This window comes from Salvelinus sp. IW2-2015, linkage group LG22 (genome assembly GCF_002910315.2).
Source record: "Salvelinus sp. IW2-2015 linkage group LG22, ASM291031v2, whole genome shotgun sequence".
NCBI lineage: Eukaryota > Metazoa > Chordata > Actinopteri > Salmoniformes > Salmonidae > Salvelinus > Salvelinus sp. IW2-2015.
In genome coordinates this window covers 4,784,180-4,810,857 of record NC_036862.1, presented here as the reverse complement: position 1 = coordinate 4,810,857, position 26,678 = coordinate 4,784,180, and the positions used below count along the sequence as shown (strand labels likewise).

General features: G+C 40.7%; 1 pseudogene; it reads right to left on the bottom strand.

The window, feature by feature from the left end:
* The window catches only part of LOC111949699 (glutamate receptor ionotropic, kainate 4-like), a 182,280-nt pseudogene that overhangs the window by 145,138 nt on the left and 10,464 nt on the right, over nt 1-26,678 (bottom strand).

Sequence of the window (26,678 nt, the reverse complement as noted above, 5' to 3'; positions counted from 1 at the left end):
TTCTGGAATTTTCCAAGCTGTTTAAAGGCACAGTCAACTTAGTGTTTGTAAACGTCTGACCTTCTGGAATTGTGATACAGTGAATTGTAAGTGAAATAATCTGTCTGTAAACAATTGTTGGAAAAACTACTTGTGTCATGCACAAAGTAGATGTCCTAACTGACTTGCCAAAACTATAGTTTGTTAACAAGAAATTTGTGGAGAGTTTTAATGACTCCAACCGAAGTGTATGTAAACTTCCGACTTCAACTGTATCTGATATGGGCAGAAAGCTTAAATTCTTGTTAATCTAACTGCACTGTCCAATTTACAGTGGCTATTACAGTGAAAGAATACCATGCTATTGTTTGAGTAGAGTGAACAGTTATGAACTTGAAAATGTATTTATAAACCAATAAGGCAAGTTGATACAACATTTTGAACAAATACAATCAGTTTGAAACTTTGCACATACACTGCTGCCATCTAGTGACCAGAATCTAAATTGTGCCTGGGCTGGAGTAATACATTATGGCCTTTCTCTTGCATTTCAAAGATGATGGAACAAAAAAAACAAAGAAAAATGCATCTAATGTGTTATATTCTACTACATGAATTTCACATTTACACAAACTTCATAGTGTTTCCTTTCAAATGGTATCAAGAACATGCAAATCCTTGCTTCAGGTCCTGAGCTACAGCCAGTTTGATTTAGGTCATTTTAAGCGAAATTGAAAAAGGGTCCGAACTTAAGAAGGAATATCGACATAATTTCTGACGATGTAGACTAAGAAGCTGAATTTGGATTGCCATCAAAATTATAATTCTTGCRAGCTTAACAATATGTCCCAAGATAAAATATAATTTGCCCTCATTAAACTCGCCAGATAATTTTCCATCAATGGATGTCGATTTAACATGTTTGACTGCAATGATTAAACAATAAGGACCTAGGAGGTGTGGTCCCTGTTCTTAGGACACAGCCCTTAGCCGTGGTATTTTAGCAAATATACCACAAACCCCTGAGGTGCCTTATTGCTATTATAAACTGGTTACCAATATAATTAGAACAGTAAAAATATTTTTTTTGCAATACCTATGGTACACGGTCTGATATACAACCAATCAGCATTCAGGGCTCAAACCACCCAGTTTATTATATTAAATAAATCCTGTTTGCCCATGTGAATAACTATAAATAAATCCGACAGGAGAGCTTGAGTGAAATACTTGGATAAACTTTTTATACCACCTAATAATTTATTTTTATATAAAAAAATTGGACTAACTTCAAAAAACGATTGTTAGTGTAACGGTACTCGTCCTCGTCTGATGACGAGTATGAAAGATCGGACCAATGTGCAGCGTGGTAAGTGTCCATTTTAATGAAAGCCAACTGAACACTGAATGACAAAACAACAAAAGAGAATGAACGAGACTGAAACAGTTCTGTATGGAAAGACACAGACACAGAAAACAACTACCCACATCCCATAGTGGGAAAACAGGCTACCTAAGTGTGATTCTCAATCAGAGACAACGATCGACAGCTGCCTCTGATTGATAACCATACCAGGCCAAACACAGAAATACAAAACCTAGACTACAAAACATAGAATGCCCACCCCAACTCACGCTCTGACCAAACTAAAATAAAGACATAGAAAAGGAACTAAGGTCAGAATGACAGTTAGGCTATTTTCTGGCAATTGCACAGTTATTATGAGCCAGATTGTTAAGACTACAAACAGTTATAAATGGTCTATTTATTTAGATTGGCTTGTTATTTCAATAGGCATAGGCTACTGACTAAAATCTGGGTTTATAATTCCGATTCAACTTTACCATGGTTTGCTGAGCTAGATTCAGGTTGTCTATAGCCCCTGATAGGCCAACATCTCATTTCAGAGAAAAGTCCACAATGAAATCGACATTAAATGTGCAAAATGATACATTTGCAATAGAGCAGTGACCATGTTCACAATTGATAACTTCCAAATGAATTAACTAAACATGGCCATTGATAATTGCATAATAACACAAGGCTACAACAACCACAATAAACGGAAGATATAGGTCATTTATTAAACCCGTTTACCAGCTCCAGGTAGGCTACACAAGTGGCACAAATTGATTTGCAATGAGGCCAGCGATATCGTCATTTCAACATATTCATTGTATCACATGGTAGGCTACAGTAGCCTACAATGGCATATCAATGAATAGCCTACTTGATAGCCAACAGATGCAAATTTGTCATTCTCCACATTTAATGTCAGTATGTTTCATTGTGGACTTTTTCCCATGAAAGAAGCATGCGATGGAGTTCTATAACTTCCATTTCAAATGTTCAGTCGTGCAGCGCTCGAGACCCAAGAACTGAGCACGCGTAAAAAACCCTTCGTCTGATATGGTTTTCCATAAGAAAAGTCGACATTAGAATGCAGTTTATTTATCGAAAGCCCTCTAGTGCGCCTAAAGTGATTTTCTATTGCTTTGTCTCTGTTATATCAGTTCTAGTGCGTTAATATGTTTTATAGAGAAAGGGTTGCATATAGGTGTCTCCATAATGACAATCTAAACCACCTACAGACGACTGACAAACAGTTGTCACGACGTATGGGTGTGCTGCTCTGCCTCCGTGACTCAGATGCAGCGCTCTCTCAACCAGTGCTCTCAACACAAACACACATCCAGCCCTCCCCACCATTCACCCACTCACTCACTAGAAGTAGCCCAAACAAAACAACCCGCTACCAATACATTTTCAACCGCAACATCGTTTTCAAAGTTACACAATTTGTTCGAAAACCGCAACACTGGATGTACGGCGGAAAAAATCATATTTAAAAATATATATATTTTATTTTATTTGTTGTCACTCCTGTTGGCTCCCCCAATGTGGGGGTTCGTGCTCTCTGACTGGCACAAAGTGAAGTTCTCGGCCACTGACAAGCACTGCAAATCTAAAAGCAGAACCGTCAGGTTTGTCGCTACCAGTCAGCATGCAGCAGGTACCGCTTTTATTCTAGCAATAGAATGAACGGCCTCCCACTGTGATAAGTACCTATTGGCAGTCTATAGGCAGTGAGATTTTCTGTGTGTTTCATGCTTAAAACAGAGACATTTCCTTGATTTTCAAACCCACGTCAGAGCTCCTTACAGCTGATGTAAATTATACTGAACAAAAATATCAACCGGCATGCAACAATTTCAAAGATTTGACTGATTAACAGTCCATATAAGGAAATCAGTCAATTGAAATAAATTCATTAGGCCCTAGTCTATGGATTTCACATCTAGGAATASAGACATGCATCTGTTGGTCACAGACACCTTAAAAAAAGGTAGGGGCGTGGATCAGAAAACCAGTCAGTATCTGGTGTGACCACCATTTGCCTCATGCAGCGCGACACATCTCCTTAGCATAGAGTTGATCAGGCTGTTGATTGTGGCCTGTGAAATGTTGTCCCACTCCTCTTCAATGGCTGCGCGAAGTTGCTGGATATTGGCGGGAACTGGAACACACTGTCATACAAGTTGATCCAGAGCATCCCAAACATGCTCAATGGGTGACATGTCTGGTGAGTATGCAGGCCATGGAAGAACTGGGACATTTTCAGCTTCCAGGAATTGTGTACAGATCCTTGTGACATGGAGCCGTGCATTATCATGCTGAAACATGAGGTAGATGAATGGCACGACAATGGGCCTCAGGATCTCGTCACGGTATTTCTGTGCATTAAAATTGCCATCGAAAAAATGCAATTGTGTTCGTTGTCCGTAGCTTATGCCTGCCCATACCATAACCCCTCCGCCACCATGGGGCACTCTGTTCACAACGCTGACATCCGCAACCGCTCACCCACACAACGCCATATACGTGGTCTGCAGTTGTGAGGCCGGTTGGACGTACTGCCGAAATATGGTAGAGAAATTAAAATAAAATTATCTGGCAACAGCTCTGGTGGACATTCCTGCAGTCAGCACGCCAATTGCACGCTCCCTCAAAACATCTGTGACATTGTGTTGTGGGACAAAACTGCACATTTTAAAGAGGCCTTTTATTGTCCCAAGCACAAGGTGCATCTGTGTAATGAACATGCTGTTTAATCAACTTCTTGATATGCCACACCTGTCAGGTGGATGGATGATATTGGCAAAGGAGAAATGCTCACTAACAGGGACGTAAACAAATTGGTGCCCAAACTTTGAGAGAAATAAGCTTTTGTGCATATGTAAAATTTAGGGAATCTTTTATTTCAGCTCATGAAACATGGGACTAACTCTTTACATGTTGCGATTATATTTTTGTTCAGTGTAGAAGACCATTACTTAAAACATGTTCTGCAGCATTCAACAGCAAAACATAAGCAACTGTTGAATGCAATGTAAACATTTCGATTTCTGCCTAAATAGACAGAAAAAATAGACAATAATTATTTATCATAAGACGGCCATAAACAATACCTAGTAATGCTTAAACTGCCAGAAGATTCAAATCTCACCTTTCTGATCAAAAATAGTTATACATTTCTCAGGTGTAGTCTCTTTTGAGGACACAAGCTCAAGTACACAGTACGAACATGATAAAAAGATGAGAATATAACAAATAATATTACTCAACAAAAGTGGGGGGAATAGGGCATGAAATGATTGAAACGCTTTCTAAATATAGTAACAATCAAATTATAAATTACTTGAATATTTAACCTATCTTTCAACTGTAAAATAAACATGATCGTACTTATTGACAGTACTAAATTGGCAACACTTCATAACTGATGACAGAGCATTTTCTGCCCAGCATCCTCCGAGCGACGCAGACGCCATCCCTGCTGACTTCAGCTTTAAACACAAAGTGATTTTGTCTTGCTGTGACCAAGAGAAAGTGGTCTAAATCCATCAATGAACATCACAGCGTGATGAGATTGCTTTTGCTTCTATAGCTAGGGTATCCCATTTCATATTTCCCGTATTGTAAGCGAAGCTGCGAGGTTCACAGCCAGAGGAAATCAAACCATTATCTGCATAGGCCAGAAAATCTAACTTGTCGCTCTCTATGCAAATGAAATGTCAGATTTCACACAACTGATGTTGTGCTGTTCACAGGGCACTCTGTACACAAAAATGTTGGTCAAACCCCGGTCTAGAACCGATCAAAGTCCACTAAATAGGAAAGCTAACGTTTAAGAGGTGTTCAAAGGATTACACTGTACATGGAGCTAGGAGTTCTCGGCATATGTGCTACGCAATTGCTTCCTGTGAAGAGATAAAAACCTGTCCACAGAACAGGTACTGTTTTTATTAGTTACCATTTTCTACACCCAGATGGGTTACAATATGCCTCTGTACAGCATCACTTAGAGCCTCCCAAATGGATATGGAGCTCTCCGAATGATAAATTGAGTGTTTGTAATAGGTTGATCACATGGAAGGGGCTGTCATGAGCCATATTTTCATGTGTCCCCCTATTTACTCGGCCTCCTGTCAACTTGCCAGCATCTGTGCACTCTCCCAGTAAAGAATTATGAACACAGACACAATCACTGAGCACAGACAGGAAGTAATTGACTCCCCAACACCTTCACAACAACTGCCACACACACACACACACACACACACACACACACATACACAACACCATATAATACTATATAGGCTACTGTAGATGCAGGGTTGATATATATATAGAAAGTAAAATATACAGTGCCTTCAGAAAGTATTCATACCCCTTGACTTATTCCACATGTTGTTGTGTTACAGCCTGAATAAAAAAWATATKAAATATATTTTTCCTCTCTCTTACCAATCTACAGTCGTGGCCAAAAGTTTTGAGAATGACACAAAAATGTATTTTCACAAAGTCTGCTGCCTCAGKTTGTAGGATGGCAATTTGCATATACTCCAGAATGTTATGAAAAGTGATCAGATGAATTGCAATTAATTGCAAAGTTCCTCTTTGCCATGCAAATGAACTGAATCCCCAAAAACATTTCCACTGCATTTCAGCCCTGACACAAAAGGACCAGCTGACATCATGTCAGTGATTCTTTCGTTAACACAGGTTTGAAATGCAAGGCTGGAGATCACTCTGTCATGCTGATTGAGTTCGAATAACAGACTGGAAGCTTCAAAAGGAGGGTGGTGCTTGGAATCATTGTTATTCCTCTGTCAACAGTGGTTACCTGCAAGGAAACACTTGCCGTCATCATTGCTTTGCACAAAAAGGGCTTCACAGGCAAGGATATTGCTGCCAGTAAGATTGCACCTAAATCAACCATTTATCGGATCATCAGAACTTCAAGGAGATCGGTTCAATTGTTGTGAAGAAGGCTTCAGGGCGCCCAAGAAAGTCCAGCAAGCGCCAGGACCGTCTCCTAAAGTTGATTCAGCTGCAGGATCGGGGCACCACCAGTACAGAGCTTGCTCAGGAATGGCAGCAGGCAGGTGTGAGTGCATCTGCACGCACAGTGAGGCAAAGACTTTTGGAGGATGGCCTGGTGTCAAGAAGGGCAGCAAAGAAGCCACTTCTCTCCAGGAAAAACATCAGGGACAGACTGATATTCTGCAAAAGGTACAGGGATTGGACTGCTGAGGACTGGGGTAAAGTCATTTTCTCTGATGAATCCCTTTTCCGATTGTTTGGGGCATCCGGAAAAAAGCTTGTCCAGAGAAGACAAGGTGAGCGCTACCATCAGTCCTGTGTCATGCCAACAGTAAAGCATCCTGAGACCATTCATGTGTGGGGTTGCTTCTCAGCCAAGGGAGTGGGCTCACTCACAATTTTGCCTAAGAACACAGTCATGAATAAAGAATGGTACCAACACATCCTCCGAGAGCAACTTCTCCCAACCATCCAGGAACAGTTTGGTTACAAACAATGCCTTTTCCAGCATGATGGAGCACCTTGCCATAAGGCAAAAGTGATAACTAAGTGGCTCGGGGAACAAAACATCGATATTTTGGGTCCATGGCCAGGAAACTCCCCAGACCTTAATCCTATTGAGAACTTGTGGTCAATCCTAAAGAGGCGGGTGGACAAACAAAAACCCACAAATTCTGACAAACTCCAAGCATTGATTATGCAAGAATGGGCTGCCATCAGTCAGGATATGGTCCAGAAGTTAATTGACAGCATGCCAGGGCGGATTGCAGAGGTCTTGAAAAAGAAGGGTCAACACTGCAAATATTGACTCTTTGCATCAACTTCATGTAATTGTCAATAAAAGCCTTTGACACTTCTGAAATGCTTGTAATTATACTTCAGTATTCCATAGTAACATCTGACAAAAATATCTAAAGACACTGAAGCAGCAAACTTTGTGGAAATTAATATTTGTGTCATTCTCAAAACTTTTGGCCATGACTGTACACACAATACCCCATAAAGACAAAGTGAAAACATGTTTTTATACATWTTTGCAAATGTATTGAAAATGAAACACAAAAATATTTAATTTACATAAGTATTCAAACAACTGAGTCAATACTTGGTAAAAGTACTTTTTGCAGCGATTACAGCTGTGAGTCTTTCTGGGTAAGTCTCTWCGAGCTTTCCACACWTGGATTGCGCAACATTTGCCCATTATTCTTTTCAGAATTCTTCAAGCTCTGTCAAATTGGTTGTTGATCATTGGTACACAACCATTTTCAGGTCTTGSCATAGATTTTATAAGTAGATTTAAGTCAACACTGTAACTCGGCCACTCAGGAACATTAACTGTCTTCTTGGTAAGAAACTCCAGTGTAGATTTGGCCTTGTGTTTTAGGTTATTGTCCTGCTGAAAGGTGAATTCATCTCCCTGTATCTGGTGGAAAGCTGACTGAACCAGGTTTTTCTCTAGGATTTTGCCTGTGCTTAGCTCCATTCCATTTCTTTATTGTCCTAAAAAACTCCCCAGTCCTTAGCGATTACAAGCATACCCATAACATGATACAGCCACCACTATGCTTGAAAATATAAAACGTGGTACTCAGTTTGCCACATGTTTTGCAGCATTACTTTAGTTCCTTGTTGCAAACAGGATGCATATTTTGGAATGTTTGTCTTCTGTACAGGCTTCCTTCTTTTCACTCTGTCAATTAAGTTAGTATTGTGGAGTAMCTACAATGTTGTTGATTCCATCCTCAATTTTCTATTACAACCATTAAACKAGTAAATGTTTTAAAGTCACCATTGGCCTCATGGTGAAATCCCTGAGCGGTTTTCTTCCTCTCCGGCAACTGAGTTAGGAAGGACGCCTGTAACTTTGTATTGACTGTGTGCAATGATTCACTATCCAAAGTGTATTTAATAACTTCACCATGCTCAAAGGGAAATTGAATGTCTGCTTTTATTTTTACCCATCTACAAATAGGTGCCCTTCTTTGCGAGGCATTGGAAAACCTCCCTGTTTTTTGTGGATGAATATGTGTTTGAAATTCACTGCAACTGAGGGACCTTACAGATAGTATGTGTGGGGTGTAGAGATTAGGTCATTCAAAAATCATGTTAAACACTATTATTGCACACAGAGTGAGTCCATGCAACTTATTATGTGACTTGTTAAGCAATTATTTAGGCTTCCATAAAGGGCTTGAATACATATTGACTCAAGACATTTCAGCTATCCATTTTTAATTAGTTTGTAAAAAAATTGAAAAACATAATTCCACTTTGACATTATGATGTATGGTGTGTAGGCCAGCGACATGTAACTTAAGGCGGTAACACAACAAAATGTGGAACAAGTCAAGGGATGTGAATACTTTCTGAAGACACTCTATACAACACATTGATTGCTCATTGATCTATTTGCCAGTGTTGGATGCACATTATACCAGCACATATGCAATATCAATAATCTAATAATCTCCATCTATAATAACTGTTCATCAACATTAGTACTATGTGGCTACTGCATTAAACACACACCTCTGGCAATTATATTGGAAAACAATATTCTCCATCACACTCCACTCTCCCCTCAAACAGGTCGTAATAAAGTGGCCAAAGCACTCTCCCTCCCTCAGTCCCACAGACATGTTCCATCAGCCAGGGCCAGGCCTGCTGTGCTCTACTGAGAAAGACTATCGATATGCCCAGTTTGCAAARAGAGACCATTAGTGAGATATCACTTTCAGGGTAATAACAGAGCACTGTGACCTTTATTCATTGTCAGAGTACACCCTGACAGCTATTAGAGAAACTCCTTGAAACACTATCCTGGTGGCCTTTTTTAAAAGCCAGGATGTGGCATCATCATGCTTAAATGTCATCATCGTTTTAGACCTGCAGAACTCACACAGTCTTGTGCCTGGCCTTTTAGATGGTATTTGCTTGAAACATGTTAACGTATTTGCCTTAATCATTTAGCATTAAAGTTACGATTAAGAACATCGTTAACTTCTCTAGGGTAGGGGGCAGCATTCGGAATTTTGGATGAAAAGCATGCCCAAATTAAACTGCCAGCTACTCATCCCCAGAAGATAAGATATGCATATTATTAGTAGATTTGGATAGAAAACACTCTGAAGTTTCTAAAACGGTTTGAATCATGTCTGTGAGTATAACAGAACTTATGTAGCAGGCGAAACCCCGAGGACAAACCATTCAGAATTTYTTTTTGAGGTCACCCTGTTTTTAATGAGATTTCATTGGAAATCCAGATTTCTAAGGGACTTGCTTGCAGTTCCTACCGCTTCCACTGGATGTCACCAGTCTTTAGAAATTGGTTGAGGTTACTCCTTTGTGTAATGAAGAAGTACGGCCATCTTGAAAAAGTGTCACTTCATGTGTACTGTTTGATAGAGGCGCAAGACCAGAAAGCATGCTTGAGTTWGTTTTCTTCCTGTATTGAACACAGATCAYCCCGTCTTCAATTKKATCGATTATTTACTTKAAAAAATACCTAAARTTGTATTACAAAAGTAGTTTGAAATGTTTTGGCAAAGTTTACAGGTAACCTTTGAGATATTTCGTCGTCACGTTGCGCAAGTTGGAACCGGTGTTTTTCTGAATCAAACGCGCCAAATAAATGGACATTTTGGATATATATTGACGGAATTAATCAAACAAAAGGACCATTTGTGATGTTTATGGGACATATTGGAGTGCCAACAACAGAAGCTCGTCAGAGGTAAGGCATGAATTATATTTTTATTTCTGCGTTTTGTGCAGGGTTGCAGGGCCTGCAGGGTTGAAATGTTTTCTCTCTTTTGTTTACTATGGTGCTATGCTCAGATAATAGCATCGTATGCTTTCGCCGAAAAGCCTATCTGAATTCTGACATGTTGGCTGGATTCACAACACGTGTAGCTTTAATTTGGTATCTTTCATGTTATGATTKAATGAAAGTTTGATTTTTATAGTAATKAATTAGAAWTTGGCGCGCTGCATTTTCTCTGGCTTTTGGCCAAGTGAGACAGTAGCGTCCTGCCTAAACTCAGATTTTTGGATATAAACATGAACTTTACCAAACAAAACATACATGTATTATGTAACATGAAGTCCTATGAGTGTCATCTGATGAAGATCATCAAAGGTTAGTGATTAATTTTAACTCTATCTCTGCTTTTTGTTACTTCTCTCTTTGGCTGGAAAAATGGCTGTGTATTTCTGTGGCTATGTACTGACCTAACATAATCGCAAGGTGTGCTTTCGCCGTAAATCCGTTTTGAAATCAGACACTTTGGTTGGATTAACGAGAGGTTTATCTTTAAAATGGTGTATAATGCTTGTATGTTTGAGGAATTTTAAGTATGAGATTTCTGTTGTTTTGAATTTGGCGCCCTGTAGTTTCACTGGCTGTTGGTTAGGTGGGACGCTACCGTCCCACATACCCTAGAGAAGTTAAGAACATCTTATGATATTTACATCTCCAGAGTCCGATGAACAGGTGGATACCATTTATATGTCTCTGTGTCCAGTATGAAGGAAGTTAGAGGTAGTTTTGTGAGCCAATGCTAACTAGCGTTAGCGCAGTGACTGGAAGTCTATGGGTGTCTGSTAGCATGCTCTGACTCTGGGGAAGTAGATAAAGGGCCTCATTGTCAAAATCACAAGGTATCCCTTTAAGGCAGCGTTTCCCAAACTTGGTCCTCGGGACCCAAAGAGGTGCACGTTTTGATGATTAGTTGATTATTTGAAACAGCTGTGTAGGGCAAAAAAACGTGCACACCTTGGGGTCCCGAGGACTGAGTTTGKTTAACCCTGCTTTAAGGAGTCTTGTGTGTCGCATGGTCCGATGAATACATTACAGAAAGTTAACTTGTTTAAAGAACGTACGATTCATCTACATGTTCATTTATTCACACAGGGAATGACCTCAGATTCAGAACATTTCAAAGGGATAGACAGTATCACCAGAGAGTTACAACTGCAGGGAGTCCAAGCCTAAAGGCTGATCAAATCCTCACAGTTCTCATTAAAGGTGACATATATCGGRAAATAAATGTGATTTTTATTATAGACTTATATAAATTGACATTTTGCATAATATCATGCATAAAAGACAGTAGTAACATCCTGCAGTAGGCACAAATCACTGGAGCCTAAGCAAAACTGTTCAACATCACGACTCGATGTACATATTACCTCGACACCGGTGCMCCCGCACATTGACTCTGTACCGGTACCCCCTGTATATAGCCCCGCTATTGTTATTTACAGCTGCTCTTTAATTATTTGTTATTCTTATCTCTTACTTTTCTTATTTTCTTCTTAAAACTGCATTGTTGGTTAAGGGCTTGTAAGTAAGCATTTCACTGTAAGGTATTCGGCGCATGTATTCAGCGCATGTGACAAATAACATTTTATTTTTTATTTTATTTGAATGGACCCTGAACTGAAAACATATAAATGACTTTCTATGTTGTTCAAGGAGAGGTGGTCCTTCACAAAACTAACAGACACACGGCAGGACCAAGCCAATTACAATCCGTCTGAGAAATGATTAGATTATATTCATGTTGTACGCTGTTAAGTCCTTGACTCTTGGCCCCTTTGAAAATCCAGACAATAGCTTAGAATGTTATGAAAAAAATGCTGTCTGCTGTGGAATTGACATGAGTCATTGACAAGGGTCAAGCACGGTCTCAAAATCACAGTAATAATGAAACATATTGTTCCATAATATGACTGGCAAACAGTGCTATTGTGACAGGCAAAATAAAGCGAGTCAAAATACGAGCCAGTACTCACCTCTTTCTCTCCACAGATATTGCTGATGATGGAATTGGAAGCAGGGCTGGCGGAGGGACCCAGGACTGCCACCACTCCTTTGGACAGGATCTGGCACACTGTCAACACACAGAGACAAGCATCCAGTCAGATAATACAGGACATGGTCAAAATACCACATTCAGCCTATTAAATAGGAGTTGTATGTTGCTTAGTGTGTAGTTTTATCCTACACTAACAGTCTCAGCCAGCAGTTCCCAGTTCATCTTTAATAAGTAGGAGGTTTTGGCGGTTTTCTGCCTATTAACTTGATCATGTTCTATCAATCTATTAATTTACAGCTGCTCTGTGTAGGATTTCACCTCACCGATAGTAGATCTACAGCTGTGGATTCAAATATGACAGATTGAATGGGGGTGCAATCACAGAACATAATTAGCAACAGGTTGGAATGAGATCTGGCCATGTGGAAGTTTTTGCTAACCATTTAGAATCTCTTGTCAAGAAGCATTCTTTTTAAGATAACAATTGGGGACAAAAGTAGTACTTAAAAGTGTCATGTAGGAGTCAGTGCCAAGCAAAATGTGCCGTCATGCAGGGGCACAATGACCCGGTTAAAATAATAGCTGAGAACTACATTTAATCTAAACCTTTCAGATATTTTATCAGTCTTCAAAAAGCAGTTGTGATCTGTGTTTTCTAACATCCACCATCACCATCACACTGAATCAGTGTCTAAAAGGGAACATTTTTAGAGAAATAAAAAAATTCCTATGCACTCCCCTGCACACGAGTTTGGGTTCTAATCTTTCTTGCAGGGGAAACAAAATGCAATTTCAGGTGGAGCTTGATCCCTGTCTGTAATTAACATTGTATGGTAGTGAGAAGGAGGACTGCTGATTTAAGATGTGGGCGGCTAARATGTATGTAGKGAATAGGGTGCTATTTCGGACACAACCGTGGAGGGAGACAGACTGGCTGGGGTGGGGGATGGGCCATTAACAAACACCAAATGCRGGTAAATATTTATGAAGGAAGAGTAAAGGGGGACACTTTTTTAGCCATTGGAGCAAAGCTCGGGATCCTCGCCGAACGAGATTAGAAAATTACAGGAGCAGTGAATCAAMTGATTAATAAATAATCCCTTTGTCATCCAATGGAGTGTCCACTACACTCCCCTCCTTCTCCTCTCCCACCCACCTGCCCCTCTCTCCTCCATTTAAAGCACATTTGCACCTGTCTGCACGGCGTCACCGAACTACAAAGTGATCTGATTAGCCTGACATGACGACCCGTGAGGCTTTTTACAGGGGTGTAATTTTCTATTTTACACAGGGAACAGAATGTCCTTTTCTCATTTGTTCTAAATTTGTTTTTATCACTTTGTACATTTATTTTGGAATTCCACCCTGTAAACGTAATTTGCCTGATGACGCACGATTGGATAAGGATAGCCATTTCATACAAGTGCATTTTCATCCACTTTCACTCTCCTCGCTGCCTCTCCTCGATTACCTTTTTCAAAAGTAGGCCAGAGAGGACAGAGGAGAGAGAACGCAGTAGTTGAGCAAATCCAATTGAGAAAAGGCCAATGTGTTCATTTGGGATTCTTTTCCCGCTCCTCCTCGTTCTATGGCCAAAGCAATTTACATCCGTGACAAGTGACAACTTTTCCAATATGAATGTGGATCATTATAACGGAATTCCGCACCACTTCTGTCTAATCTTGGTCAGAAGGTCAGTGGGTTGTCTGGAGTCCATTCTGTTTGTTTACAATTGATTCCCTCAAATCAATTAATTCTCATTGAAAGCTACAGCAGCTGCAAATGAGATAAAGACAACATATGCACGGGACCTGGAGTTCAGTTCTGTGAACCCACAGAAATATACACATTCATATGCAACACATGAAATGACGCACACACACATCAAAACCACACACACACACACACACACACACACACACACACACACACACACACACACACACACACCACTCACACGAAGTAAGTGAAAAAAACGTGTACAAATATGTGTTTTTTTGGACACATCTGAACACGTGTGAACAAATCACGTGAAAAATTGCCCATGTAAACGTTTGTAAATTTTCACGAGGCACACACGTGGTTTTCGGACACGCGTGACATTTCACACCAATGTTTCACATGTGAACAAATCAGATGTGAAAAATAGTCAGACACATGGATATTTTTCACATGACTCCGACACATGTGGTTTCCCAACATTTCACATGTGATATTGTACATTTCACGTGYACTCATGTCCGCTACACTTTCACATATGCATTTTCCCACTTCAATGACAACTGGAGCTGTCAAATGATTACAAAAATGTATAGAGTATATCGCAGGATTCGCTTCATAATTTGCTCAAATTGAGCTGTAATTTATGTTGGATGTTTTCMGTGTATTTTGAAAGATTTCAGACAATGTGCCCCCCCAAAAAATGTCTGCACTGAAATTACAAAAAGTGTAAAACAGGATAAATAAGGAGACATGGAGCACTAGCTTCTGTTCTTTTCACTGGGCTCTTTCTAATAGTCACTGAGCAACGTATGAAGAGGAGAGGCGTGTACCTGCAGCAGTAACACTCTTAATGCACTTGAATTATTATACTCAGGTAGGCTAAGTTACCTTTTTACATAATGGCGTTACAGAATTTGCAATCCCATATGTGGAAAAATTGCTACTGCAACATGTTAACACCACCTTTTTTTAACATGCGAGGAGAACGACACCATTTCACCACCACATGGGGACTTGCAATTCCACATGTTGAATGTGAGATTTTCACATGAGAAAGATTTTTCACACGTGAAATGGTATATCCCATTTTTCACATGCAAAATTCAAGTGAGGTGAAAACATGTTTTTTCTCACATGTGAAAAGGTGGTGTTAACATGTGAACTCCTAAATTTCACATACATTTGACATGTGTTTTTTGTAAGGGCAATCACACACACATACCTCTACAAAGCTTGGTGGTCTTGGCTGACTTTCTATCCATCTACATGGCCCTAATCAGTGCTCTAATAAAAGGCAGGAAACAGCTCTGGTGTTGTGGGAAGGCTGGGGCTGGGCGGGCAGAAAGACACACACACACACACACACACACACACACACACACACACACACACACACACTGGGCTGGGCAGGTAGTGCTGGCTGTGTGACATTTCTCCCTTACTGGTGCCACTGATCCATCCCTAATCCAATTTCTACCTGGGCACATCCACTACAGCAATAAATTAGGACGGGGTTTACAGGCAGCCAACCAAGCAGGGAGAGGTTGTTTTTATGTATGAGGAGGAGCTACCACGACCATTAAGCTGTACTAATTCTGAGAATTGCAAGGAAGGGTCCGCTTTTTTATAACAATAGGGCTACTGTCCTCAATTTGGAAGCCCCAGTTCAATAAGTTTACTGACTGAATGACGGTATTAATCTAATGGGCATACACCTACAGTACAACGTGCTTTTAACCCCCTAGAGTCGATTGACGCACAGGTGCATCAATCTAAGTAACATAATAAAAAAATCCCCATCAAAATCCATCAGTTTAAGCTGGAGATATCAGTTTTTCTCAATCCACCACATCCGCCTATGTTACACTTCCGCATCTGCGGTGAAAGGTGGCAGAGCTAGAGYGGTGTTTGTCAGACCATGAGACATCACAAAAATTGGTCTTCTCATGAAAACGTCTGTAATACGGACGCTATATGCCGTCATTGTAAACACGAATTTGTTCTTAACTGTCTTGCCTAGTTAAATAAAGGTTCAATTACGGAAAGGGGAGCACGTTGGCGGTCTCTGTTTTGCTCTATAACCCCCACAAGTGTCAGGGGACTCTTCTGAAGTCGGTACTGTTGATGACAACTTGTGTTTGTAGCGTCCGAAGCGTTTGGGCTACAAACTAATGTGACGCCACTGTGGAAAGGGGATATTCTCATGAACGCGATGGTGTTTTGCTCTCTGTTTTGCTCTACGACCCCCACAAGTGTCACAGGACTAGCGTTGTCTTTTTTAAATGAACGGAAGTATGAAAGTAGTTTTGTGCTTACCCAAAAAAGGGGTTAAACACAGTATGAGCTGTCTTATATCTCCAAATACTTCAAAACCTTGTTTCTTATGATAGATTTTTTGACTGTATTTTTTTTTACATTTATGAATGTGTTATTCAACGCGTTTCTCTGGGCTATAGTAGTAAAGAACAAATTCTATATTTTATCAAAATATACACCACCGTTCAAAAGTTTGGGRTCACTTAGAAATGTCCTTGTTTTCCGTGAAAACATACATGAAATKAGTTGCAAAATGAATAGGAAATACAGTCGAGACTAAATAATGATTTTYAATTGAAATAATAATTGTGTCCTTCAAACTTTGTTTTCGTCAAAGAATCCTCCATTTGCAGAAATTACAGCCTTGCAGACCTTTGGCATTCTAGTTGTCAATTTGTTGAGGTAATCTGAAGAGATTTCAGCCCATGCTTCCTGAAGCACCTCCCACAAGTTGGATTGGCTTCKTACGTACCATACGRTCAAGCTGCTCCSACAACAGCTCWATAGGGTTGAGATCCGGTGACTGTGCTGGCCACTCCATTATAGACAGAATACCAGCTGACTGCTTCTTCCCTAAATACTTCTTGCATAGGTTGGAGCTGTGCTTTGGGTCATTGTCCTGTTGTAGGAGGAAATTGGCTCCAATTAAGCGCCATCTACAGGGTATGGCATGGCGTTGCAAAATNAGGTTGGAGCTGTGCTTTGGGTCATTGTCCTGTTGTAGGAGGAAATTGGCTCCAATTAAGCGCCATCTACAGGGTATGGCATGGCGTTGCAAAATGGAGTGATAGCCTTCCTTCTTCAAGATCCCTTTTACCCTGTACAAATCTCCCACTTTACCAACACCAAAGCACCCCCAGATCATCACATTGCCTCCACCATGCTTGACAGATGGCGTCAAGCACTGCTCTAGCATCTTTTCATTTTTTCTGCGTCTCACGAATGTTCTTCTTTGTGATCCGAACACCTCAAACTTAGATTCGTCTGTCCATAACACTTTTTTCCAATCTTCCTTTGTCCGGTGTCCATTTGCCCATCTTAATATTTTCTTTTTATTGGCCAGTCTGAGATATGGAGTGAGATATGGAGTGATGGTTGCTGATAATGGGCCTCTGTACGCCTATGTAGATATTCCATAAAAAATCTGCCGTTTCCAGCTACAATTGTCATTTACAAAATCAACAATATCTACACTGTATTTCTGATCAATTTAATGTTATTTTAATGGACAAAAAATGTGCTTTTCTTTCAAAAACATGGACATTTCTAAGTGACCCCAAACTTTTGAACAGTAGTGTATATACATACAGTTGAAGTCGGAAGTTTACATACACCTTAGTCAAATACATTTAAACTCAGTTTTTCACAATTCCTGACATTTCATCCTTGTAAAAATTCCCTGTCTTAGGTAAGTTAGAATCAGCACTTTATTTTAAGACTGTGAAATGTCAGAATAAGAGATTAAAGAAAGATTTATTTCAGCTTTTATTTCACATATTTTTATTTCTTTCATCACATTCCCAGTGGGTCAGAAGTTTATTTGGTAGCATTGCCTTTAAATTGTTTAACTTSGGTCAAACATTTCGGGTAGCTTTCCACAAGCTTCCCACAATAAGTTGGGTGAATTTTGGCCCATTCCTCCTGACAGAGCTGGTGTAACTGAGTCAGGTTTTTAGGCCTCCTTGCTCGCACACGCTTTTTCAGTTCTGCCCACAAATTTTCTATAGGACTAAGGTCAGGGCTTTGTGATGGCCACTCCAAAACCTTGACTTTGTTGTCCTTAAGCTATTTTGCCAAAACTTTGGAAGTATGCTTGGGGTCATTGTTCATTTGGCAAAAGACCCATTTGCAGCCAAGCTTTAACTTCCTGACTGATGTCTTGAGATGTTGCTTCAATATATCCACATAATTTCTCCCCCTCATGATGCCATCTATTTTGTTGAAGTGCACCAGTCCCTCTGCAGCCAAAGCACCCACACACATGATGCTGCCAACCCCGTTCTTCACGGTTGGGATGGGTGTCTTCGGCTGCAAGCATCCCCCTTTTTCCTCCAAACATAACGATGGTCACTTATGGGCCAAAACAGTTCTATTTTTGTTTTCATCAGACCAGGTGACATTCCCCAAAAAGTACGATGTCCCCTTTGTCCCTATGTGCAGTTGCAAACCGTAGTCTGGCTTTTTTTATGGCAGGCTGTTGGAGCAGTGGCTTCTTCCCTTGCTGAGCGGCCTTTCAGGTTATGTCGATATTAGGAATCGTGTTACAAGGTCCTTGCTGTTTGTTCTGGGATTGATTTGCACTTTTCGCCACCAAAGTACGTTCATCTCTAGGAACAACAACGCGTCTCCTTCCTGAGCAGTATGGCGGCTGCGTGATCCCATGGTGTGTATACTTGCGGTACTTTTAAAGGCCAAGTCATTGTTGTTCTCCTTCCTCAGACGAGGAGGAGCATGGATCGACCAAGATGCGGATGGTGATTAATCATACTTTTTAATGACAACAGCAAACAAGACACTACAAAACTAACAAACGTGACTAACCCTCAACCGTCCTGTGTGGCCCAAACACTGACACAGGAACAAACACCCACAAAACCCCAGTGAAACCCCGGCTGCCTTAGTATGACTCTCAATCAGAGACAAACGATACACACACCTGTCTCTAATTTAGAATCATAACCAGGCCGAACACAAAAACCCAACATAGAAATACAAAACATAGAACTACCCACCCAACACTCACGCCCTGACCAATAAAGACATACAAACACAAGAGAAAACAGGTCAGGAACGTGACAGTACTATTGTTGTTACAGATGAACGTGGTACCTTCAAGCGTTTGGAAATTGCTCCCAATGATGAACCAGACTGTGGAGGTCTACAATATTTTTTGTGAGGTCTTGGCTGATTTCTTTTGATTTTCCCATGTCAAGCAAAGAGGCACTGAGTTTGAAGGTTAGCCTTGAAATACATCCACAGGTACACCTCCAAGTGACTCAGATGATGTCAATTAGCCTATCAGAAGCTTCTAAAGCCATGACATCATTTTCAGGAATTTTCCAAGCTGTTACAAAGGCACAGTCAACTTACAAACTTCTGACCCACTGGAATTGTGTTACATTGAATTATAAGTGAAATAATCTGTCTGTAAACAATTGTTGTAAAAATKACTTGTGTCATGCACAAAGTAGATGTCCTAACTGACTTGCCAAAACTATAGTTTGTTCATAAGAAATTTGTGTAGTGGTTGAAAAACGAGTTTTAATGACTCCAACCTAAGTGTATGTAAACTTACGACTTCAACTGTACATGTWTATTTTTKGGGGATACCTAAAGGGRTCATAAAATTATAACTCAAATAGCTAAATTATTTTTTTCATCTAATCAAAGAAGCTGGTATAAAAATACCAGCACTAAAACCAACTTGTTGAAATGTTAATGCATTATTAATATTTCATTGCACTGCATCCATCCACAAGGTCATGGTGATAGGCTATTGACATTGTTATTAAGATTTGTCCAAATCCTGTCCACCTCATTAGAGCTGTATTATTTACTGTATATCTTTAGGCTAGTCATTCAAACAGCTAGGTGTAAACAAGGAAACAAAACAAGGTCCACAATCTAACATCCGGACATCAACATACCTTTTGGCTCCTGAAACATCCAAATATGACTGCTCATTTTGCTCTTTCACACGAGAGATCACCTCAGCTATTTTCCAATCATTTGTTTACCACTGTTCTCGCTACTACACATATTACTAAACAATATAGACTTATCTCGCTGTACTCAAGGGATTTCTGAAAGCAGGGGATAACAAGGGCAGACAGACAGACAGACAGACAGACAGACAGACAGACAGACAGACAGACAGACGTTCTAATGTGGCACTCAGTGACACCCTGGTCTTTCACTTTTTGAAAATGATGACAGAGTCGGGAAGCCACCTCGTTCTCTCATCCTCACCCGCCCACTACTTACTGGTCTCTCCCATCTCATATTCACTGTCTCTCAGCAGCTCAAAGATGTCCACCTCCAGCTTTCCCGTTGTGGAGCGGTTACTGGACCGGTTGATGCTGTCCTTCGCCAGAGTGATGGCCAATCGCTCACCCCGGCTGCACTCCATTGGGTCGTCAAGTATGGCGGCTGCAGAAGAGAATGGGAAGAAAGAAAAACATTAGAAGGGCTCTTTGGCAACCCAGCATCACGATGGTCCACATTGTCAAGACACAGTGCATATACCTCGTGATTTCCTCAAACAAACGGTGCTACAAATAATGCAGAACTACAGAGATCACACATATGCTTCATGGGATTGTTATATCATTATTAAATGTATAGTCAGTTTAAACAAGTGACTACATGCTACAGTGTAAAAAAGAAAGAAAAAAGAAGGCGAACACAACCGCTTTACAAATCTTGTGATTCCTAATCCGGAGCAGCAGCCAGCAAGGTCCTATCTAAGTGTGGAACTCAATCAAATGCATGAGTGTTGAGGCAACACATTTGAAAAGGGCTGTTCTGTTCACTCGTGATTTATCGCAACCATGTCGGAATTAAAATATTTGTTTCACGCATGATGCGCACACTGCATGTGTCATATGTGTGTGGGGGRGGGATTAATATGAATGAACYAAACAACCAGTTGAGAGATCGGGCCTTKCTGTGTCCTAGCAAGCAAATGAGCAACTCAGTGGCCGATTCACACGACAGTTTTAGGATAACTGAAAAGGCACATTGTGCATAGCTTGCAATCCTGAGTGTGTCCCAAGACAGCAGATTCAGGTTCAACATTCCAGAGTAATTMGTCTAATTAGACTAGGGTTAAGTAAAAAAAACAAAACATTACAGTTTAGGTATAAATCAATGGACGAGGGAAGTGGACCCTGAGCTCACCATACTGTAAGTAAAACAGGGAATTGAGAATATGAATTGTATAATTCCCTCCAACATAGACACAATGCACCAGAAGCTATAGCATTTACAATCTGCTTAAGTGCTAAGTAATAGCTTCCTTTCTGCAGGAATGTTGCCTAACGGTGAGGTCAATCAATGCATGTACAGACGTGTGTATACCTGACATCTGCTTTTCTCTATGCTTTGCGTCAATACATAGCTCAACCTGTAGGGCAAAATGAAAGGTTCCGCTAAAGAGCAGGGCGTTTGCCTGACAATTTTGTTGAAAGATAACTGCAAAAACATTCACACTACAGGCTCCATTTTAACAGCGATTGCTGCTTTCCCCGAGTTGTCCAGCGAGTGAGATTAATAGCACTGTAATTAAATACAGGATCGGATCTAGATGGGAGGGCAATGACAATGTAATAATTACTGTAGCATTAGAGCTGATAAACCACAGCCACGGGTGGGACAAAACGGTCCTTTTCCCATGCAGATCACACAGATAAAACTAACACAAGTACACTTTGGTCAACGAGACAACCATTTATCTAGATCACCATTTATCTTGGTGGTCGTCACAGCAATTAGGGATGTTTACAAAGATCCAGATGAAGGTATAGCAAAAGGTTGCCCGAGGTTTATTTATCCATATATTTTTCTATTTATCCATTATTTTACTGTGGAGGAAGAATAAGAATTTGCTTGGTAACATAGATAATTAAGATGTCTTATCTGTATAATATTCTTATATGATTGAACTGTGGAACTCTTGTTATCAGCAAGTATTCCTTCGGACTATGGTGTTTTAGCAGTTGCACTTCCTCCCTCATATGGGCCTCAGTCACCTGAGGCCCAGAGAGGCTTGTCTATCACATGTCCCTGTTGCTGTGCAGAATATCAGAAAGAGAAGAGGACAGGAGGGAACATTGTCTTCATATGTGGATATGTATCTTTACCTATTACAAACCATGTGAAAGTATGGTGTGATTAATGGGGAACCAATTACTTGTCTCCACAATGTCTGAGGTTCACTCCCCTCAGTGAGCTTGTCTAGCTAGGTGTGTGGTCAAGGACATGAGTTTTACTTGAGATCGGGGTATCTGGAGTTGACAAGTGATTTATGCCGTAGAATGAGTTGGTGTTTCTGTACTGTGAAGTACCAGGGAAAGAACAGTCTTCATAGCAAATTCTATCTGGCTGGGGGATACTCCTTTCTCATATATCAAGTCTGACCTTGTGACCTATTCCACACATCTGTTGTTTGTCATGGAGACTAAGGGGGTGTATCTTTGCTATAAAATATCTTTGTATCCTTTGTGTCAGGGCACTAAACGAATCTTCTAAGGGCGGTTCGTCGACCAGCCATCGTTATTGCAGAGCTCTCACGAATAAATATGTATTTTAAGTATAACTCTGACTTGTGTGATAAGTTTGTCTTAATTAAACTTTTGGTGAATAACGGGATTCAAAGAGGGAGATACTRGATTAGTCAGTATGTACAGATTGTGCCTTGCCTTGTCTCTGCTAGTGCAAACAGAACGTAGCCTACAGAATATAATTAACAGGGAAGAAGCTTTTATCCAATTAAAATGGATATGGATTTGATTGCAAGAACAACATGGACAGTTTGTCTCACGCAAAGTTTCATTTGGAGATACATTTGCAAATTAACACTTTAAAAAGTAATGAACATGTGATGAGTTCCTGACCAAATACCACATTTTACATAATTTTTACTTGTCAAAATTGAGATTTTAGAGTCGCTATGAAGGGTGTTTGAATATGCAATTAACTGCCTTGGTATTACTTTACTTTTACAAACTTTAGTTTATTAGATCTACATGGCAGTCAAATATAGTCAATCCGAATACAAAACATTGGGGTTTGCAAGATGTACAGTTCATTCGGAAAGTATTCAGACCACTTGACTTTTTCCACATTTTGTTACGTTACAGCCTTATTCTAAAATATATATTTTTTATTCCCTCCAAAATCTACACACAATACACCACAAAGACAAACCAAAAACACGTTTTTAGACATTTTTGCAAATGCATAAAAAAACAACAACTGAAATATCACATTTGCATATGTATTCAGAACCTTTACTCAGTACTTTGTTGAAGCACCTTTGGCGGCGATTACAGCCTTGAGTCTTCTGGGGTATGACGCTACAAGCTCGACACGCCTGTATTTGGGGAGTTTCTCCCATTCTTCTCTGCAGATTCTCTCAAGCCCTGTCAGGTTGGATGGGGAGCGTCGCTGCACAACTATTTTCAGGTCTCCAGATATGTTTGATCGGGTTCAAGTCCGGGCTCTGGCTGGGCCACTCAAGGACATTCAGAGACTTGTCCCGAAGCCACTGCTGCGTTGTCTTGGCTGTGTGCTTAGAGTCATTGTCCTGTTGGAAGGTGAACCTTCACCCCAGTCTGAGGCCCTTAGCACTATGGAGCAGGTTTTCATCAAGGACCTTTCTGTACCTTCATCTTTCCCTCGATCCTAACTCGATTCCCAGTCCCTACTGCCGCAGGAAAACATCCCCACAGAATGATGGTGCCACGATGTGGCTTCTGTCTGGCCACTCTACCATGGAGTCCTGCAGAGATTGTTATCCTTATGGGATGTTCTCCCATCTCCACAGAGGAACTCTGGAGCGCTGTCAGAGTGACCATCGGGTTCTTGGTCCCCTACCTGACTAAGCCCCTTCTCCCCCGATTGCTCAGTTTGGCCAGGCGGTCAGCTCTAGGAGAGTCTTGGTGTTTCCAAACTTCTTCCATTTAAGAATGATGGAGGCCACTGTGTTCTTGGGGACATTCAATGCTGTAGAAATGTTTTGGTACCCTTCCACAGATCTGTGTCTCGACACAATTCCTTCGACCTCATGGCTTGGTTTTCGCTCTGACATGCACTGTCAACTGTGGGACCGTATATTGACAGGTGTGTGCCTTTCCAAATCATGTCCAATCAATTGAATTTCCCACAGGTGGACTCCAATCAAATTGTAGAAATGGGGCGGCAGGTAGCCTAGTGTTTAGAACGTTGGGCAAGTAACCGAAAGGTTGTTAGAGCGAATCCCTGAGCTGACAAGGTAAACATTTGTCGTTCTGTCCCTGAGCAAGGCAGTTAACCCACTGTTCCTAAGCCGTCATTGTAAATAAGAATTTGTTCTTAACTGACTTGCCTAGTTAAATAAAGGTAAAAAAATGATTTTTAGAATTTCCCACAGGTGGACTCCAATCAAATTGTAGAAACATCACAAGGATGATCAATGGAAACAGGATGAACCTGAGCGCAATTTCGAGTCTCATAGCAAAGGGTCTGAATATTTATGTAAATTAGGTAATTCTGTTATTTATTTTTAATAAATGTGCAACATCAAAGAATATATTTGCTTTGTCATTATGCGGTATTGTGTGTAGATTGATGAAGAAAAAACGTAACAGAATGTGGAAAAAGGGAAGGGGTCTGAATACTTTCCAAATGCACTGTACCTATAGCCTATATTTATACACAAAGCACACTGCAGAAAGACATGACCGACAGACAGTGTATGTAAAATACATGTATTCATGTTTAAAAAGTAGCTTCCAATGAATGTCTCCCTGCCTGTTTGCATAGCATGTCTATGCAGCTGTTTGCCTGCCTGTCCATCGTCAGTTACGCAGCCCAAATTGGTCTCACTCCCTCTATTACTGCCTCTGGCAAGTTTTCTTCTGTTTCTATAGTGAGAGCAGAAAGGGCCAGAGCTGGGCAATTCTCCCATATTCCCCCCCCCCCCCCCCCCCATTGGGCCGACACATAGCTCTGTATAATGTGGTCACTTGGAATGTGGTAAGGATAATCAACTGATGAAACAATGCATAAGCACCAATGCATGCATACGATCCAACGGACTGGCGAACTCAATCCCTATGACACTCTAGAAGCTAGAACAACCAACAGGAAGGTCTGTTATGAAGAGGGGACATTTGTCAGTGGTCGATATGTAATGGTTGAGTAATAGGAATTGTGGCGGAGGTACGGTAATGCTGTATTCAGTCTGGAAGACATGGAGTAGCCCTTGAACCTTTTAAACCAATCAATGGGCAGCCGAGAAGTGTGCCGAGGCATTGCAGTACAGTACAAGCAGAGACCATACCTGTCTTTCTCTCTACATGTCTGTAATAAGCTTTACAATTTTGAAAGCTCTGAGGTGTGCCGAAGCCTGGCGATTACCTGATATGGAGAAGAGGAAGGGTGCAATGGGGAGGAGCTGGGCTTTGGTCACACGGTGATTTTGAATCAATGATGTAGTGCACTATTATTACGGCCACATTTAGTATTGGCAAACATTGTTGAACGTTGCAGATAGAAATGTCCTTAACAGAGCTGACGTGAATTGTTATATCAACAGTAAATGTCAGAGATATGTTTGTTCTACATTATATACACTGAACAAAAATATAACCACAACATGTGAAGTGTTGGTCCCATGTTTCATGAGCTGAAATAAACAATCCCAGAAATGTTCCATACGCACAAAAAGCTTCTTTCTCTCAAATTTTGTGCACAAATGTGTTGACATCCCTGTTAGTGAGCATTTCTCCTTAGCCAATAGAATCCATCCACCTGACAGGTGTGGCATATTAAGAAGCTGATTGAACAGCATGATCATTACACAGGTGGGCGCGCACCTTGTGCTGGAGACAATAAAAGGCCACTTTAAAATGTGAAGTTTTGTCAAACAACACAATGCCACAGATTGGCATACTGACTTGCAGGAATGTACACCATAGGAATATTTCTCTCTTTTAATGAAGCCATTTTGTGGAGAAAAACTCATTCTGATTGGCTGRGCCTGGCTGCCATGGGCCCCTGCCCAGTCATGTGAAACCCATAGATTAGAGCCTAACACATTTATTTCAATTGGCTGATTTCCTTATATGAACTGTAACTGTTAGTCAAAGTAAAATCTTTGAAACTGTTCCATGTTGAGTTAATATTGTTGTTCAGTACAATTCCAAATGATTGAGCCTCGCTGAACAGTCCCACGCCTACGGATAGGGAAAGTGGCAGAACGGCCAGACCTGAGTTTCTCCATTGAAGATACATCGCTACATATTCAGAACCTAAGAACATTGCTTATACAGTAGTCATTGCATATGCAGTTCTCCATGCATACTGTAGTGCCTGCAGAGAGTGATTCACATACTTCAGATGGCCTCGCAAACAACTGTTGAGTATCTCATGGGAATATGACGCGGCATGTGGGATGTGTAGGCGTCTGTGGTGCATCTCAGCGACTTGAGGACGTGAGACGATTCCTTGCTTTCTTGCTGCGGTGAATTATTATCCCACTGCAACATGTATTCACAGGGAATCTTTCGTGTTCATCCCAAGAACATGGCAGCATTGAAATGAGAGAGAGAACACAAAGACAGAGCACTGCCTATGCCAGTTGATCCAAAACGTAATAGCATAACATTAAATATGACTGCGCTCTGGTCTGGTTTTTAAAACCATCAAATGGCAAAGCACCTCATCAGGTGTTCTAGCGGTCCTCTGAGGTG